At 33.8% G+C, this 6,290-nt stretch overlaps 1 long non-coding RNA gene across 1 annotated transcript; it reads left to right on the forward strand.

Moving 5' to 3' along the window:
* The first annotated feature begins 2,915 nt into the window (after positions 1-2,915).
* Positions 2,916-4,914, forward strand: LOC133174141 (uncharacterized). Its single transcript, XR_009719082.1, has 2 exons — positions 2,916-2,991; positions 4,847-4,914. It is a non-coding gene; the product is annotated as an uncharacterized LOC133174141 (long non-coding RNA).
* The last annotated feature ends 1,376 nt before the right edge of the window (positions 4,915-6,290 follow it).

A 6,290-nucleotide genomic window follows, 5' to 3' on the forward strand; every position in this document is an offset into this window, starting at 1 on the left:
AATCTTTAACAATCAACATAAAGCTTAAAATAGCTAGCTTTATTAAGCTATTCAAAATAGCTTGATAAAGCTATTCATATGCAGGTTTTCACAAAAATGTTATTTGTACAAATTATAGACAAAAAGTCGCAAGTATTTGACTATTCATATATGTACATGTAATATGGGTTATCAAATCAACAACCCAAATCAAAGATAGTTCTAACATTGCAGCATTTGAATACTTTTAAGCAAAAGATGTATTTCCATTGTTTGGGTAACTGTACACTACCTTGTGTGAGTTGAGGCATGGATAAGTATGATTGCTTCTCATTGTACTGAATTATTACCAATCAATTATCTTGTTGACCATAATTGGCCTCCTTTATAATTTCATTGAAGAGGTAACTGTATCAATTGCTTTATATAGCCCCCAAAACTTTTAGAACTTTGAGTACAAAGTCTCTTAAGGAGCCACAAATTTGATGAGTGATTTTTACATGCATTATTTTCATTAGAGTTCAAGGTTGAATATCATCACTGCACCAAGTTGCGACTTTTTGTACATACTTGGAAAATAACAATTTGAGAAAAAAGTGTGATAAAATAGCTAAATCAAGCTATTCTGAATAGCTTAATAAAGCTATATAGCTAAATCAAACTATATAGCTTAATCAAGAGATTGTGCCGGACCTGATCAATAACCTGTAATTCATGAAACAGAGTATTGCATATTGCGACCAACTTGGTCCAAGTATAAAATCCCTCTTAAAACAGGACCCTAGATCATAATCATTATACTGTAATATATTTTAAAGATTTAACTATTTTTTTTTTCAAAAAAATAATATCATATCATGATCTATGATAATGATGATTAAAACCCAATCACCTCTGAAAGCTCACAGGTGTGTGCATTGTTGACTTGTTGTGCGTGTTTTGCGTCTTTAATGTTCCAATTTATTTCACATTGTTTACCTTACGTCCACTTGCATGTCTGACATGGAGTAATCAGTTCGCATTTGTGTATAATTTACTCTTAGAGCAGTAAAACACAGTCTACATAGTACATACAAGTTCAGCAATCTCGTAATGTGTATATCGGATATCGGTCGAGGCACATAAAATTGAACTCGATCATCGGTAGATATAATCATTCCGAATTCAGGAGCAAAAACTGAATTTGAAAAAAAAGAAAATCACGATAATTTCACAACAGAACTCAAATGGAATTCACCTAAATAGATATTACATAATTATACAGTTGGTAGCGTCCGTATAACAAAAGGTACGTTCCGGAATTTTCACCTCCGATTATTATTTACGTTAACGGGTGACGTCACTGGTAAGAAGTCTGACGTCTGCAAGACAGTGTCTGGAGTAAGGCTAGGAAAAACGGTGAGGAATATATACATAACATCAACAGTTATTTATTTACTTTATATTTCAGACTGTGTTGCATGTAAACTAACGGGTGTTTCTTTCATTTTAGTGTATAACATAATGTAAACTTAGTTTACCAAATAAGTAAGAAAATTGACGCAGTCAACTGTCTTGGTCAGCACCCCAGCCCAGGTGTGAATCAACACTGGCACATTATATCAAAATTAAGGTGAGGTATAAAACATACTGTTATAAAAAAAATATTTATTGTAAGATTTTTTTTAGCCTACCAATAAGATGCAATAAAACCCTTGATGGAAAAAGTTCCACCCACCCAATGTATTTCTTTACAGAACATGTAGAGGAAATATAAATTATCTTTTAGGGCAATAAGGGTGTAACACTTATTTTTCAGATGTCTTTTTGGAACGACTTTACTTTACCGGTCCCCAGAAAAACGCGCTAAAATATAGTGTCTCCGCAGTCGACTTCAGTATATATGAGATCGCGTGAGCGATCGAAAAAAATTAAAAGTATGAGGTTTTTAGCCTTTTTGACCCCAAAATCGAATTCTACGGTTAAAAGTTTAGTTTAAAACTTCGTTTAAAAACGAAGTTTTTAACCAAGTTTTCTGAAAAAAAGTGATTAATATTGTTTATTCAGTGAAAAGGAGACGAAAAATAATTGTCAACGAAGCGCGTGCGGCGCATGCTTAGTGCCGTTTCTTTCGTACTTAGCCATTTTTTCATGTAAACAAACCAAAGAGATGTCGTGAAAGCTGAATTTAGATCTTGCAAAAAAATACAGATATGCAACTGAATTTCTTAATTTATCTTAAAAAAAAACAAACAAACAAGAAACTAACCCTAATCCCTCGGATGGTATGCGAGGACTAACCCAAATCTCCCGGGCGGATGCTAGACTATCCCATTTGCGAGGACTAACCCTAATCTCTCGGATGGATGCGAGACTAACCCTAATCAGTTGAAAACTTGTGCAAGGACTAACCCTAATCTCTCAGGTGGGTGCAAGACTAACCCTAACCAGTCAAAAAATGTGCAAGACTAACCCTTATCAGTTGAGTGACGTAAATCTTACGTCATAGTGCAATGAGCGCGCGGATCTTGCGGATCTGGGGACCGGTAAAGTAAAGTCTACCCGTCTTTTTCATACAGTCTTTATGAATATAAATAATGTGTTTTGAGATTGTGATTTTTTATGTGATTTTAAATGTACACTCCAGGATGGTGGCTGAAGCTCATCTCCTATGTAAACACCTAAATGCCAAGTCTGGACTTCAAAAATAGATTCTGAAAGTTTAACCAGCATTATGGTAATATTCTTAAAAAAGAAATCAAATTTTCTGATCCCATTACTTTTAGACTTGCGATTTAACACATGTAATATCATGTAATGATGTGCATTACATTTCAATCACAGGAGGAGAAAATGTTAAATGTTATCAGTAAAATAAGTAATTTTTCATATTGTTTGTTTTGCTTTACAAGTCTGAAATGCAATTTTTTAAACATATATTTTCTTTTTAACCCCAAGGACAAAAAGAATACACTTAGAACAGACACAAAAACATATAGGTCCATGCCAAGCTATGAAAGATTTATGCTGAGGGTAAGTTCTGTTATTATATATTAGAATTTAATTGTCAGACATAGGGTTATGTCTAAAATTTTACTGTTGTATTTATATCAGTGATAAGCAATATTTTGCACCTGAGCTGACTTACATGTATCACAAAAAAATGTTATAACTAATTAGATAACCTGAGTCAGTCATGACCTATTGCTATCTGTTTTTAGCTCACCTGAGCTGAAAGCTCAAGTGAGATTTTGCTGATCACATTTTGTCTGTAGTCTGTCTGTCTGTCTGTCTGTAAACTTTCACATTTTTGACTTCTTCTCCAGAACCACTGGCCTATTTCAACCAAACTTGCCACAAACCATCCTTGGGTAAAGGGGATTCAATTTTGTTCAAATAAAGGGCCACACCCTCAATAAAAGGGAGGTAATTAAGAAATAGTGAAAATGTAGTGGGATGTTTTAAAAATCTTCTTCTCAAGAACCACTGGGCCAAAAAAGTTGAAACTTATAGGAAACCTTGTATGTCAAAGTGTAAATTCAAATTTGTTTTAATCATGAGCCCCGGGGGTAGGTTGGGGCCACAATGGGGGATCAAAGTTTTACATAGGAATATATAAGAAAAAATCTTAAAAAATCTTCTTCTCAAGAACAGCAAAGCCTTGTTTAGTCATATTGATAAGGAAGCATCATCAAGTAGTGTAGATTCAAGTTTGTTCAAATCATGACCCTCCAGGGGTAGGGAGGGGCCACAGTGGGGGATCAATATTTTACATAGGAATACATAGGAAAAAAACTTTAAAATTCTTCTTCTCAAGAATAGCAAAGCCATGAATAGTCATTTTGAAATGGAAGCATCCTCAGGCTGTGTAGATTCAAGTTTGTTTAAATCATGATCCTCTGGGGATAGGATTGAACCATAATGGGAGATCAAAGTTTTACATAAGAATATATAGGAAAAAATCTTCTTCTCAAGAACAGAAAAGCCATGATTAGTCATGTTTATATGAAAGCATCATCAGGTAGTGTAGATTCAATTTTGTTCAAATCGTGAACCCTGGGGTAGGGAGAGGCCACAATTGGGGATCAAGTTTTTACAAAGGCATATGGAGGGAAAAATTTTTAAAAAATTTCTGCTCAAGAACAACAAAACCATATGTTTTATGAATATTTCTTATGGCCTGCGGGTGTGTCATCACCTTGACCTAAGGTCATTTGGGCAAGTTCAAGGTCGCTGACAGAAAAAAAATCATAATTCGTGTTTACACAAAGATTGCTTATGACCTGAAGGTGTGTCATGACCTTGACCCAAGGTCATTTGGACAAGTTCAAGGTCACTGACAGAAAAAGTTCATAATTCGTGTTCAATCCGTATCTTTCCTATGGAGAATAATTTTGGATGTTGGGAGTATCCACTTCACACAAAGATTGTTATGACCTGAGGGTGTGTCATGATCCTGACCTATAGTCACATACTGTAGAAAAAATGGATAAATGATGCATCCATACTTTCCAACAGAGGAATACTTGAAAAATTGTTATTAATTTTTCAATGTAATAAAAAACAATATTATTATTAGTATTGCTGTTTTACTAGGCTATGCCAAAGTTTCATTCATTAAAAAAATATAATAAGCAATTACCGGTAAATTTTCTCTCTAAATGTATAAACAATTTTTGAACGCCTTTTAGATCCTAAAATACTAGTATTAGTGACTTGGCATCTTCTCTGAAAAACCCAGTGGGGGGTATTTGTCCATATTGGACAGTTCTAGTTTAGTTCTAAAGGGAATCAACCAGGAGTTATATGTAGAAAATAATAATGTTCTGAAAAAAACTATGTGTTTTTCCATATGCAAATTCATTTAATATTTTCTTTTTCTTTACAGATGAAAGGGAATTGCAGAAGAATGAATTGATGTTAACATCTCAACATTAAATTTGGCTTAAATTTGAATATGTCTTTTGTTGTGATTGCCTAAAGAGCAATTAGGATCAGGAAATTTGAGGTGAAGGATATCCAGATATGTACCTTCAAAATGTGGATCATTCAACAGATGAAAAGAAAATAAGCCCCTGAAGAAAATTATGTCAAATGCATGAAATGAATATTTCAATTGCACATCATTTTTGTTTCACGTATGTTTACAATATATATGTGAAAAAGAATGTTCGGTGGTCAAAACATATGTTTAACCATGGTTTGGCACATGTATGGTACTTATACATTTATCATATGAGCAGTGCATTTAACAAACATGTTAAACGCATGTTTCTAAAAACATACGTTACACACACGTTGCACGTACGTTATTCATACGTGAACCATATGAATAACGTACGTGTGCAACATGTGTGTAACGTATGGTAGTCAATACGTGTGTTAAACGTACGTGTCACGCATGATATTCATACGTGTGAAAACGTATGTTTAACATCCGTGGTGCTTTTTTCATGTGATACGTACGTGAAGTCACGTACGTATCACATACATTTAACGTATGTGATACGTACGTGGCATATTTTGCTGTGTAGATAGATAGATAGATTATTATGAAATATCTTGAAATAAGTTTGGTAAAATAAAAATAAGTTAATGGTCAAGTTAACAGAGTTAAAAATCATAGTATCATAGTACACATGTATTTGTATTTGGAAAGATATTGACACAGGTAATGAACATGTCAAATAAGAACACCCTAATGTTCTCTCATTCAAAAGTTATCACTGCTAAATAAAATTTAAATGTAGGTGAAAGGTCAAGGTAACGGGGTTAAGTCATAGTTCATTTGGAAAGGTCTTGTCACAGTTAATGTACATGTGAAATATGAAAATCCTTTCTTTTCTCACTCAAAAGTCATAACCAAGGTTATGTTTTTTTGTGATAGACAGTCAGACTGAAAGACTAACAGACGAATGAGGTTTAATCTCCCCTCGCTTTTCCTAGAGCATTGGACAATAAATCATACTCGTTAATAGTTTTCTTTGCTTTTGGGAGAGGGGGTTATTAACAAAAAAAGAAGGAAAATTCCGTTTTGTGGTGTGGTTTGATAGGTGGGGGAATAAATTTTGGGGCGTAGCTAAAATACATAGGACGACAAAAATATCTTATGTGGAAGGTGGTTATGCTTAAATTTTCGTAAGGGATTCATTTCTGTTAGCTTAAACGTCTAATCCTTCTTTTAAATTATGATGATGAGGTGGAAAAATGAAAATTCTTGGGTGGGGGTCTATGATTGTCTATCTATATAACAACGAATATTGTAGTTGGCATGTGTTGTTCGATTATTATTAACAATGCCGAAATACCGACCTTTTTTTTCTCTTTCAGAA

The sequence above is a fragment of the Saccostrea echinata genome, unplaced genomic scaffold, assembly GCF_033153115.1.
Source record: "Saccostrea echinata isolate AGI-Se365-2 ecotype Australia unplaced genomic scaffold, CSIRO_AGI_Sech_v1 ptg000057l, whole genome shotgun sequence".
Taxonomy (NCBI): Eukaryota; Metazoa; Mollusca; class Bivalvia; order Ostreida; family Ostreidae; genus Saccostrea; species Saccostrea echinata.